The sequence below is a fragment of the Molossus molossus genome, unplaced genomic scaffold, assembly GCF_014108415.1.
Source record: "Molossus molossus isolate mMolMol1 unplaced genomic scaffold, mMolMol1.p scaffold_m16_p_22, whole genome shotgun sequence".
Classification (NCBI taxonomy): Eukaryota; Metazoa; Chordata; class Mammalia; order Chiroptera; family Molossidae; genus Molossus; species Molossus molossus.
The window spans coordinates 37,656,062-37,668,179 of NW_023425358.1; the positions used below are offsets into that span (position 1 = coordinate 37,656,062).

Here is a 12,118-nt window from a genome sequence, read left to right on the forward strand (position 1 = left end):
CACTCCAGTCTTCTTAAGGTCCCTTCAACACGCCGAGCTCACTCCCACCCCAGGGCCTTTGCACGTGCTATTCCCATCCGGCACACCCTACCCAACTCTACTCCCTCTCTCCCCAGTCTTTACAGTCCGGCTCTAGAAGCTGCCCCTGCCCTGGCTCTGGACGGGTTGTCACGTGCCTGGTGCCTCTCCACCAAGCTGGGGTCCCTGCTCCGTGTGGGTGAGCCCAGAGGAGGGCTAGGGTTAGGGTTAGGGTTAGGGCTGCCTCTCTGACGTGGCAGCAGCTGGTCCCGCCTGGAAGCAGGACTGATGAGACCGAATACAACACACTCGATGTGAGCTCGGAGGCCTGGGCACGGGGCTGGCCTCCCGGGGCCATCGCTGCCCTGACGGTGCAGCAGCTGCGTGGAGAGGCCACAGGCCCACAAGTGCCCGGGACCCTGGCTGCCTGCTGTCAGACTCAGCGCCGGTCACTTCCAGGAACAGAGAACGCTCCTGAGAGCAAACCCGCCTCCCCGTCACAGAGGTACCAACCCTGGGACACCCTCCTGGGATCTGAGCCAGGCTACCCTGCTACCAAAGGAGCAAAAGGACATGAAGACCATTCCACCACGACAAACTGCCTGCTCCCAGAAAAAGAAGAAGAAAGTTTCTGTGTGTTCAAGAGAGGGCCAGACAGTCCCTCCCTCGTCGGGGCCCAACGAAAAGCCAGGCCAATGTCACACTTACGAGAGCCGGGGTCTGACAGGGAAAACAGACACCGCTACTCAGGTGTGGCCCGGAGGAGGGCCTCCCCTCCCCCCAGAGGTGCTTCGCCCCACAAACCCTGAAGGTGCAGTGTGCCAGCCCCTGGGCCCCTCATTCCCCACTAGCGGGATGGAGACGCGGGCACAGCCGTGAGCTGCGTCACCAGGTTGTCAGAGTTTCCTTCCCTGAGTCACATGCACTGGGTGGAGGGACCTCAGTGTGTTCATCTTCCTCCCTCCGGGGACCTGGGCGGCTCCCACCCTTCAGCTGTTGTGACTTACGCGGCTGGGAACTTGGGTGTGCAGGTAGCTGCTGTTCAAGACCCCGGGTCTTGGGGTGCACACCCAGAGGCAGAACTGCTGGGCCACGTGTGCCCGCCCGCCACCCCGCCGCCCTGGCCTGCTGAGGGCGGTGAGTTACCTGGTCCAGCTGCCGGGCCCTGGCGGGCAGGTCTGCATACTGGGAGCTCAGGCCAGGCGCTCCCTGGGCCGCATCCTCCTGCTCATAGTCCTGGGACGAAAGGAAAGGCACTGTGAGGAGACCTGGCACACACGGGGGCGTGGGTAGGAGTCGGGTCTGAAATGAGGCCCGGGGCACCGGCCATGAGATGAGGGGCCCGTTTCTTCATTCCTTCTGAGCCCCAGGTCTGCTGCTCTTTAAAAGGGCAGTGATGGCCCGGCCGGCATGGCTCCGTGGCTGAGCGTCGACCCTGCACCAGAAGGTCACCGGTTCGATTCCCAGTTGGGGCACATGCCCAGGTTGTGGGCCGGATCCCCAGTGGGGGGCGTGCAGGAGGCAGCCGATCGATGTTCTCTCTCATCGATGTTTCCATCTCTCTCTCCCTCTCACTTCCTGTCTCTCTAAAGTCAATAGAGAAAAACAAAAACAATGAAATAAAAGAGCAGCAATGATTCTTTCCGATGATGCCGTAAGGACATAACAATGGACAGTGGCGCTGGGGGAGCCCGGGGGTACACCGCGCCGGGGCCGGTGCGCTCACCTGCGCTGCCCCTTTCTGCCCGAGGTGATGGACCGCTCACCAGTGGGAGTCCTCGCATCTCCCCTTCCCATCAACACCGCTCCAAACAAACGCCGTGACAGACACAGGAGACATTTTGAAAAGTCTGTGCTCAAAACCAAGACAAAAATCCGTGAGGACAAAGAGTCTAGTCCAGAAACGGGCCGAGAGTCGGGAGCCTGTTTGCAGGATGTACGGGACTCCGCGTGGCCCCCGCGAGCACCCGAGGCAGAGATGAGCCCGCGACCCCCAAAGAAAGCCAAGGACAACGGGGGCGCTGCCCAGACTCCAGCTTGCCGGGGTCCGCCCGAGAGGCAGGGGCGCAGCCGGCTCACGCTCTCCCCGACCCCCGGGACAACGCTGGGCACCCGGGAGAAAGCCTGATTCCCCACGAGGGCACCGGGCCACAGCCAGAGGCAGGGAGAAGGCAGGACGTCCATGCGGAAGGGGCACCACGGGCAATGAACGGCCCGCGGGACGCCACCAGCAGCTGCTTCGTGTCCTGTCCACCTCACTCCCCGAGTCTGTCCTCTGTCCACGCCCCACAGGGCACCCCGGCCCGGCGGTCTGGCCAGTTCCCTGTGGATGAACACCGGGTGCTCTGACGTTGTGCTCCCCACACTCACAGCGGAGGGGTCGGCAGTCTCGTTGTTTCAGGCTCCTCCCAGCTCTTCTCACGTCCACCCCATTCCCACGCAGCCCCCTCACCCTCGGCCACGGTCATCCTGGGCTCCCCCGTCCTGTGCACCCCACTTCCAAGGACTAACGCGAGGAAGCACCGCCCTCATAACCTCGCCCGTGGGGAACAAGGATCCCGCGACCTGCAGGGGACCGCCTGTTGATGTGGAGCCACCTCCCCGCCTCTGAGGTGCTCCCCAAGGCGCACACCCGCCCTCGACTTTCTCCGGGAGAGCACATCGCGGGCCCTGGCGTCTCTGCGCGCTCTGAGACCTAAGGACGAAGCACCACCCGCCCAGATGCTGTGACCATCAGATGAGAGGGTCTCCGTGGTGCCCGGCACGCAGTCACGGCTCGGACGCGTGGTCGCTCCCCCCGAAGGCACGGCCTCTGCCTCAGCCTCCACCTCCCGCCACCTGGCTGGGCCTCGGCCTCCCGGCCTCTCGCTGAGAACAGGACGGTGGGAAAGGGAAGAACGGGGCTGGCCCTGGCACCAGTCGTCGGGGGGGGGGGCAGTGGAAACGGCACATCCATCTGCCTTTTTTATAGCTCCCCCCCCCCCGGTGATTCGAGGTCAACGGCGTGACCTGATTAAATCCATCTTCCCGGGGAAAAGCTCAGGATCTCAGCCCAGTCCAGGAGCACGGGTCCAGGGGCCAGCACGCAAAGGGAGAGCAACGGCCCTGCTTCTTCCAGTGCAGTTCACCCAAACTGGTCCAGTATGAGGTCACTTGGGATACCCCTTCCTACTGGCCCCCCACTGCAACAGGCCAGGCACAGAAGAGCTGCTGAGAGGCGAAATCATCCCCAGAACAAACCGTGCCCACCCCATGCCCCAGGAGTCACAAAACACCTGAGCAGGTGCCAAAGCCCTCCCATGGTGATGTCATCACCCAAGACGCCGCGGCCCGGACAGCGGCAGCGCCTGCCTGAGCCACGCAGGCTGCTTTGCGGATCCCAGTGTCTCACATCATCCACAGGTGTCATCCGCCCCCAGAAAAGGCCACACAGATGGTGAGGGGCACGTCTGGTCATCCCCAAGGACTCGGTCACAGCTCTGAGTCCTCCTGACCCTCCTGTGATGGGAGGCCACCGTTCGATGTCTCTCCCTCATTGATGTTTCTCTCTCTCCTGCTCCCTTTCTCTCTAAAATCAATTAAAAAATGAAAAATGAAAGGTCTGCAGTAAGGCCGTCAGACTAATGGTAGGAAAAGGGGACAATTATACCAGGAGCTCACACAGAAGGACGTCTGCCCGTCGGCCAGAGGTCAGCGGACGCGCTGAGCTCACAGCTGTTAATGAGCAAAGGAAACCATCGCGACTCCAACGTCTCAGAGTGAAGAAGGAGGCTCCCGGGGCCCCTCTGGAAGGCGGAGCAGTAAACAGTACTTACGTATCTTTGTACGAATGTGGGTGCTTTCCAGGAGGTGGCCTACGTCTGTCACAAAGGGCACTGCCTCAGCACCCTCTCCACCCCCCAGGGCTCTCCTCGCCCACTTCAGATGCCGTGTCGCGGAGACTCCGTCCTGTGAGCACGTGGAACCGGAGTTTCTGCCAACGGCCGAGCAAGGCGGAGTCGGGCCGAAGGAGAGTCACCATCACACGGCGGTATCCGGACTCCCTATTTGGGACACTTAGGGGCCAGCTGACTCAGCAGTGACCCTTCCCCCAGCCCGAACAGGGACATGTCCCAGGTTTGCCCTGTCCAGTGTGGTCGCTGCCAGACACCTCCAGCTGTTTAATTTTAAGTCTAAATCCATGCACGTCAAACCAAATCCCGGTGCAGAGCGTTGACTTCGTCTCCTCCGCGGTGTGGGCTGGGCAGTGTGACTTGCTTCCGGAGCCCGGAACGCGGGGAGAGAAGAACAGTCACTTCGCAGGAAGAAACCGCAAGGGGCCACGTCAGCTCCCTGGACGGAGCTCCGTGGTGGAGAGATGGGCGGCCCCGCTGGGAGGCTAGGCTGGCTGTGGGAGAGGAGGGTGGCTGGCTCAGGGACAAAGACCGAGGCCGGCAGGAGGGCGCAGCACGTGGGAATTTTCCATGAAGCAAAATGGCAAGTCCTAGACAGCTGTGCTGCCCGGCACACCGCCGCCATCCCTTCCCTGCCCCCTGGCCCTGCACCTGACCTGAATGCTACCCACAGAGAGTCCGTTTGACCCCCTGCTTCTGAGAACACTTGCAGAGGGGGGAACTGGCAAACTGGACTTGAGAAAAGAAGGTGGAGGATGAGGGAGACTTCCTGAGTTCCAGTTTCAAAGAAATATCAAAAGAACAATCCCATCTGTATCTGGGAAACAATATTCTCACAGCTGCAGTGGGGGGGGGGACTCCCAGGAGGCCACAGCCCCCCAGGCAATCCGAGTGTGTTCACTCTGCCCTGGGGAGGGGTGTCTGCTGCTTCCGTGGGAACAGGCTGGGACGCAGACGGGCAGGGGCTCGAATGCCAGGAAGAGAGTTCGCGTCATCACGCCATCCCCCAGGGACCCCACACGACGTCTCCCGGGGCTTCCTTCACCGGAGATAGCTCTCACGCCATCACTCTGTGCTCATGGGCTCTCGGAGTCTGCATGACTGAGAAATACGCATTACAAAACTAAACAAGTTTTGCTTAGTTTGCTATTTAAAAATAATAAAATGACAATCATGGTCATTTTGTTCTTTTTCCATTTCTTCATTGTTTTTTCCTTCTCTTATTGCTTTGGCAACGGCTGCTAGGCCAACAGTGAACAGTAGATAGCAGGCCTCATGGTTGTCTATGTTCAATCCACAGAAGTATGTCTTCTTGACAAAAGAAAATTCATGCCCTGGCGGTTTGACTCAGCGGTTAGAGCGCAGTCTGCAGAGACCCGGGTTTGGTTCCCGCTAAGGGCACGTACCTCAGTTGCAGTTTGTCCCTGGCCCTGGTTGGGTCGTGTGGATGGCAATCACTCAATGTGTCCCTTTCACGTCGATGTTTCTCTCTCTCTCTCCCTCCCTCCCTCCCTCCCACTCTATCTGAAGAAAATATCGAAAAAATGGGAGCAGGCACTCAACATGCGGGGACTCCAGTGGGTCCCTCCGGTGGTTCCAAGACCCAGCAAATGTGTCAGGCAACATTTCTGGTTAAAGGTGATTCTTTTCCACAAAATCCAGTTATCCTGTAGGATTCTATTCACACATCAAGTCCCCAAAATACCCAATGGTCCCGCAGTCTCACTCAGTGTCGACAGCAAATTATTAGTTACTCGCTTTAAAGAAAAGGTTCCCCCTGACAAAAGTACACCCAGTGATGCCAGACCCCACATTAGCTACACGAACCAGTCAGCTGCTCTCCACAGCGTCTCCACAGCTCGGGTTAACCCGGACGTGGGCTGCGGGGCTGATGGGTTTCGATGAGACGCGCGTACCAGCACCGGGCTCCAGCATGGCAGTGACGTAAAATCAATGAGGGCTGCGGACAAATGAGAGGATAACAAGCGATCCGTGTTTCAGGGGGCAGCTCATGAAGTCCACATTCTCTGGGGTAATTTTGGTGAGTGGGAGAGACAGGGAGTAGGCAGCGTGCTACAGACGCAATAAAAAAGAAAGAGAAGAAAAGAAAAACAGCCCTGACCAGTTTGGCTCGGGAGTTAGAGTGTCGGCCCACAGGCCAAAGAGTCTCGGGTTTGATTCCGGTCAAGGGCACGCACCTCGGGTGCAGTTGGGTGCCCAGTCCTGGTTGGGGTGGTGCAGGAGGCAACCAGTCCATGTGTCTCTCTCGCCTCGATGTTTCTCTCTCTTTCTCCCTCCCTCCTTCCCTCCTCTCTATCTGAAGATAAATGGAAAAATATTCTTGGGTGAGGAGTTAAAATCTCTATGTTTTTTTTTCGTCTTCTTCCCAGAAGTGACTCGACAGGGGAAGTAAATAAATTCGCGAAATGAACTTAGCATAGTAATATATTTTCCCCAGACAATGACACAGCCGCCGTGAGTGAGGATAAGAGATTTGTGTCTGAAATGCCATGGGAAGTAATGATCGCAGCAAAGATGTGGCTAAGCCCATAATGAGAGTCTTCTTTCCCGAAACAAGTCTCTGCTGAAATACGACATCTTAAAAAGCGGATACGGCACCATGAATCCCAACACTAGGAACGAACAGAGCAGGGTCACGTTTTCAGGACAAACCACCTTGCTGACTCTGCCAGTTTAATATAAACTTCAGCAGACAAGTCCATGACAAAAGGGATCGGGTTAGGGTCCGGTCTGCACTGACTGTTGAAGCAGATGAGAAACCCAGGCTGACGGCCTGGGCGCCCTGTCCAGGGTGCTGATTACAAACAGCCTTTCCCTCCGGAGCCAGGTCACCTCTGAGCAAACGGAACAGAGAGAAATAAAGGGCGGCATTTGCTTGGCTCGCTCGCCGCCGAAGAGGCATTTGATACATTCTAGCATTCACGTTACAGAGTCACCACGTACCAAATGCTCCGTGTTACCTGCTGCGTCACACACAGCGTTTTCTCTTTAACACGGACGACAACCTTAGGAGACAGGCATTGTTACTCCGGCCCCGATGTTAATAGGTAGCATTTGAAGGTTCGGGCTCCCCGGCTCCTCCTGCCTGTGCCCCAGGGTCTGGGCACCTAACTACCACCTGTACTGGGCTCCCTGGCTCCTGCCTGGACCCAGGACAGAGCACTAAGGTCAGCAGAAGGGCAGGGAGTTTCCAAAAGGTCGTTTCCGTTTCTGATTTGGCGGCAATTAGACAGGACATGCTTCATTTTTATTATTATTATTATTTATTTTTTATCCTCACCAGAGGATTTTTGCATTTATCTTCAGATAGAGTGGGAGGGAGAGAGGGCTGAAGAGAGAGAGGGAAACATCAGTGTGAAAGGGACACATCGAGTGGCTGCCACCCACACGACCCCAACCGGGGACGGGGACAAACTGCAACCGAGGCACGTGCCCTCAGTGGGAACCGAACCGGGTCTCTCTGGTCCGCGGGCCGACGCTCCAACCGCTGAGCCGAACTGGCCAGGGCGGGACATGTTTTATTTAAACACCAACCACTGTCCTGGGCACAGGGGACTCTGAGTGTCTCACTGGGCCCCTGAAGTCACTCCACTCCATAAACTCCAGGCTCAGTCAGCTCCGAGCTCACACCACTGCATTTCCTCCGAAAAGTACTCAGCGGTAACTCACCAAAGTGTAAATGTGTTCATTTCCCAGAAGAATGTTAAATGTCTTAACAAAGGACCTACCTCGGGGTAGGGGGTGAGCTATTCCACCAGCCGCCTCCCCCCTGCTTTAGGGGGGCATTCTTCCTGATGTTTTGTGACTTTGACCTTGGCAGGATTTCTCTATGAAAGGGCAAAGACACAGAAGCAAACGCCAGCCCCGTGACCGGAGGAGTGCTCCCTGTCTAGCAGAAGTTCAGAATCACCTGGGCCCGTGCTGAGCGACGAACATGAAAGGCCAGGTCTGGGAACCAGGCCTCCAGCAGCCGCCCCGCGCGGAGAGGAAGCAGCGCCAGCGGCCGAGGCGGTCGTCATGGCAACGCAGGGCACCCAGGTGAGCTCCCGGGCCCTCTGCCTGGCAGGCACAGCGGGCAGGGCGGAGTGGCTGCCAGTTCTGCGTGTGATCCGGACGCGCTCAAGGCCGTGCACTTGGGCACCTGGCTGCAAGAGAGCCTGTTTTTAAAAGCGGGGTTCTAGCCGCGTGCTTTCAGTCACGGGTGGTGCCCACCTGCACCGCACCCCGGCTGCATTTGCAGGCTGGGGAGCCCCTCGGGCGGCCCAGCCCCCTTGTCCAGGCTGCTGACAGGACAGATCCTGGCCAAGGGACGCAAGTGGTGTCTGAGCACTGAGCAAAGATGTTTGTTTTGTTTTGTTTTGTTTAATCCTCACCCAAGGATATTTTTCCACTTATCAGATAAAGTGGGAGGAGAGAGAGGGAGAGAAAAGGAGAGAGAGAAACATCGATGTGAGAGGGAGCTATCAACTGGTTGCCTCCCGTACGACCCCAACCAGGGCCAGGGACGGACCACAACCGAGGTACGTGCCCTTGACCGGAATCGAACCTGAGACTCATTGGTCCTCAGGCCGATGCTCTAACCACTGAGCTAAACCGGCCAGGGCTATTATTGACTTTTTTAACAGAAAAATCCCCCCACTGTGAAGGAGGCCCTGATGTCGTCCGGGCCCCAGTGTGCCCTGGCAGGAGGGCACCAGCCAGTCAGCAGTAGAAGATGCCTTCTTCCTACCAGAACTAACGAAGTGGCCACGGTGTCCTGCCGCCCACCGTACCCCAGAGCCCTGGCGGAAGTGCCTGGTGAAGGGCGGGTCCAAGAACACCTGTGTGTACGTATAATCCCAGAGGTCGGCTTCAAGTTCAAACATCAGAGACACGGTCCCGCAGGGTCTACGGTTTCCACCCCAACCCCTCAGCCCACAGCCATCTCACCACAGACATGGCGCAGCCCCCCGGACCACGTCCACACCACAGGGGCATCTCGGTCGCTGGGTCACAGAGAACCCTCACCAGACCCCTCCCTGCTGGACCTCTGTGTCTTCCTGCAGAGTCGATGCTGCTCATCCACCACCGCCGGTGCGCTCCTTCGGGTGGGGCGCGAGCAGGCTGGCTTCCATCCTGGGGCCTCTCTGGTTCCCTCTTGGGTCCCGGGCTCTGGGAAAACCAGCTGTCATGTTGTGAACAGAGAGGCTCAGGTGGATGCCTCCACCCAGCGGCCAGGTGGTGAGCCGGGGGGGGGGGGGCTCCTGACTTCCCCACAGCCAGGTGGTGAGCTGGGGGGTGCTCCTGACCTCCCCACAGCCAGGTGGTGAGCCGGCGGGGGGGGGGGGGGCTCCTGACCTCCCCACAGCCAGGTGGTGAGCCGGGGGGGGGGGCTCCTGACCTCCCCACAGCCAGGTGGTGAGCTGGGAAGAGGGTCTCGTCCAGTGGGGCTCCCAGCCCCAGCTGACACCTTGATGGTGAATTCACCGGAGGCCCTAGGCCAGGGGACTCAGCCGAGCTGCACCTAGACCCCTGACCCTCCAAGACTGAGAGTTTTGAGCCACTGCCTGTTGATAATTGATCACATAGCGACAGGCGGCTGATACAGCTACCTTGGGACTGATAACAGGTTTTCCCCTGAGCGGGCTGTGCTCAGCACCCACCTCCCCCCACGGACGACGTCTGGGACACAGGGTGGCTGGGAGAGCACGCGAGCCCCCGGGCTTGGTTTCCTCATCTGTCAAACGAGCTGAAGACGCTCAGGCGGCCACCTCACTGACAGGACGAGGGTGGTCGCAGGCGGTTCACCCCTCAGTGTGCAAACCGAACTGCCACGGGTGGGGCCGCCCCGGCGTTTCTCCGCTGACCACGTCCCTCCAGACCCTCCACAGCGTCTCACTGAGAACAGCTCGCGGGCCACATAGGAGCCACCCCACCCTGGACACAGCTGAGGAGAACGCTGCCCAGCTCCAACCCGCTCGGACATGTGACACCAGAGGGCTGTGATCACCACCGACACACCTCGACCCCCAAACACACACAGCGGCCGTGGGGCCCGGCTCCCTCTCCCCGAGACTAAAGGGGAGCGTTCTCTTCCTCCCAGGGTCGGGGACAGAGACGGGACCGCTGCTTCCTTCTGCAAGGGGCCCAGCGTTGCAGCTCCGAGCCAGCCCTGCGGCCCGAGCGCAAGGGGGTCAGGTTGGACCCGAGGGCGCAGCGCTGGTTCCCGGCCAGGCCAAGGGCACGTGACCTCTTTCAGAAAGGGCCGATGGGAGTCCAGGACCCACGAGAGTCTGGAACTACCTTGTGAAAAAGAAAGTTCCCACTGACTAGATCTGGGGGCGGGGCAGGTCTGCGTGTCTGACGAGGTGCCAGGGGAACCCTCCTCCTCATGAACTGTTAGATTACACGCTACTGTCAAGACTGTATTTTTTTTTCAAGTACTGTATCCACTTGGCCAGGACACTGAAATCACCGGGTAAGCCAGACCCTGGGGTTCTCTGAACAGACAGCCGAGGGTGGGCAGAGCTGCGGGCGCTCACTGCTATCCCCGTGCCCCCACGGAGCGGGAAACTGGGCTCGGGCAGAACGAGGACTTTGCTTAGGGGCAAACAGCCGGACACCACAGTGCGGGACGCAGGCAGGAGTGACGGCGCCAGGGGTGGGCTCGCTCTCCGGAGCTTTCCCGGCGATACAGTAACACACGCTCACCGTAGAACACGGTCACAACATAGAAAAGTACAGAGGAACACAGTGGAAGGCCCCTCACAGCCCGCGAACACTGATGCTTCGCCCTGCGACATGCGCGAGGGAAGACAGCGGACCGTGTCAGAGCCCGAGTCCCCTCTCCGTGACTCCCAGCAAATGAGCCCTTTGTGTCCAGCCCACAGCTGGACTGTCCGCAGTTACTGCAAAGCCACCCTCCGAGACAGCAGAGCACTCGATCCGCAGGAATCAGTAATTCTACCAAATCCTGGAGGGACAGGGGTTTCGTTTGCAAGAAGCAGAAAACCAACCAGAAGCAGCTGGTGGGACGGGACAGCCAGGAGCTGGTGAGCAGGGGTCCGTCGGGCCCACGTGATCCGGGGTCCCACCCTGTGCTCTGGCCTCTCCTCCTCTAGGTACCAAGTCCGCACAAGCTGGAACCCAGAGGGGTCCAGCGGGTCCGGCATGACCCCCGAGGTGCTCAGGAGAAAAGAGCCCTCTCCTGGAGGTGCCTCAGGACTTCAGCCCTCACCCCGTCCACGCCCAACCCCTCCGTGGAGCACCCCTGGCGGAAGGGTGGGTCAGCTGACCACGAGGCCCAGGGGCTGCCTGGGAAGAGTGGTAAGAAGCTGAAAAGAAAACGGGGTTCTGTTGGGCAGGAAGAGAGGCAGTAGGTGTTACCAGGCGACCCCGCATCCTCCTCCCCGTAGGCCCGCACACGGCAGTCTGTCTGTCCCACTCCGGCCCGGTGGAGAGGGAGGAAATCTGAAAGGCAGGGCGGGCGCTAGCCAGGGGCGCTCACTGTGGTCTGATGGACTCTGAGCAGAAATCCCGGGCAGGGGCCCTCGGTGCCGGATGCAGGCGGCTTTGCCTTCCTGGACGGGCCTCTAACTGAGGACAGAACCGGAGGCTGCAGCCTGTTCACGCTGTGGAGAGGTTTGCTGAGAAATTATGCTGTATTTGAGTCTAAACCTAAGAGGGCTTTTCTGAAACCCCTCAAGCCCTGGCCGGTTTGGCTCAGCAGTTAGAGCGTCAGCCTGGGGTCCAGAGAGACCCAGGTTTGGTTCCCGCTAAGGGCATGTACCTCGGTTGCAGTTTGTCCCCGGCCCTGGTTGGGGTTGTGTGGGTGGCAGCCAGTTGATGTGTCTCTCTCACATTGATGTTTCTCTCTCTTCCTCCCTCTCTCTCTCTCCCGCTTTATCTGAAGATAAATGCAAAAATGTCCTCGGGTGAGGATAAAAAATTTAAAAACTGCTCAAAAGTCTTAAACACAGGGGACAGGGAGGACCCACCGTGTCGATGGTGAATTTTCATGGCCCTTGAGCCCAGTCCACCTTCTTCTTCCAAAACCAGTTACCGCCGGACACCTGGAGCTCCTGCACCCCACTGAGCCCCACCTCAGCAGGGTGTCTGGACCGCATCTCCGCGCCCGGTAATTATTTTGGACGCGAAGAAGCTAACCTGGTTCAAATACAAAACGGGAGACAAGATCAAACGTGCGT

The 12,118-nt window shown here is 58.9% G+C and overlaps 1 protein-coding gene across 2 annotated transcripts in view; it reads right to left on the reverse strand.

Annotated features, from left to right (window-relative positions):
* Nucleotides 1–1,215, reverse strand: part of RIMBP2 (RIMS binding protein 2) — a 44,353-nt gene extending 43,138 nt beyond the window's left edge. For both annotated transcript variants that reach the window (XM_036276710.1, XM_036276711.1), the window contains exon 1: nt 1,165–1,215. The gene's annotated coding sequence lies outside the window, so the exon portion shown is untranslated. The remainder of the gene's footprint in view (nt 1–1,164) is intronic.
* Between the last annotated feature and the right edge of the window lie 10,903 nt (nt 1,216–12,118).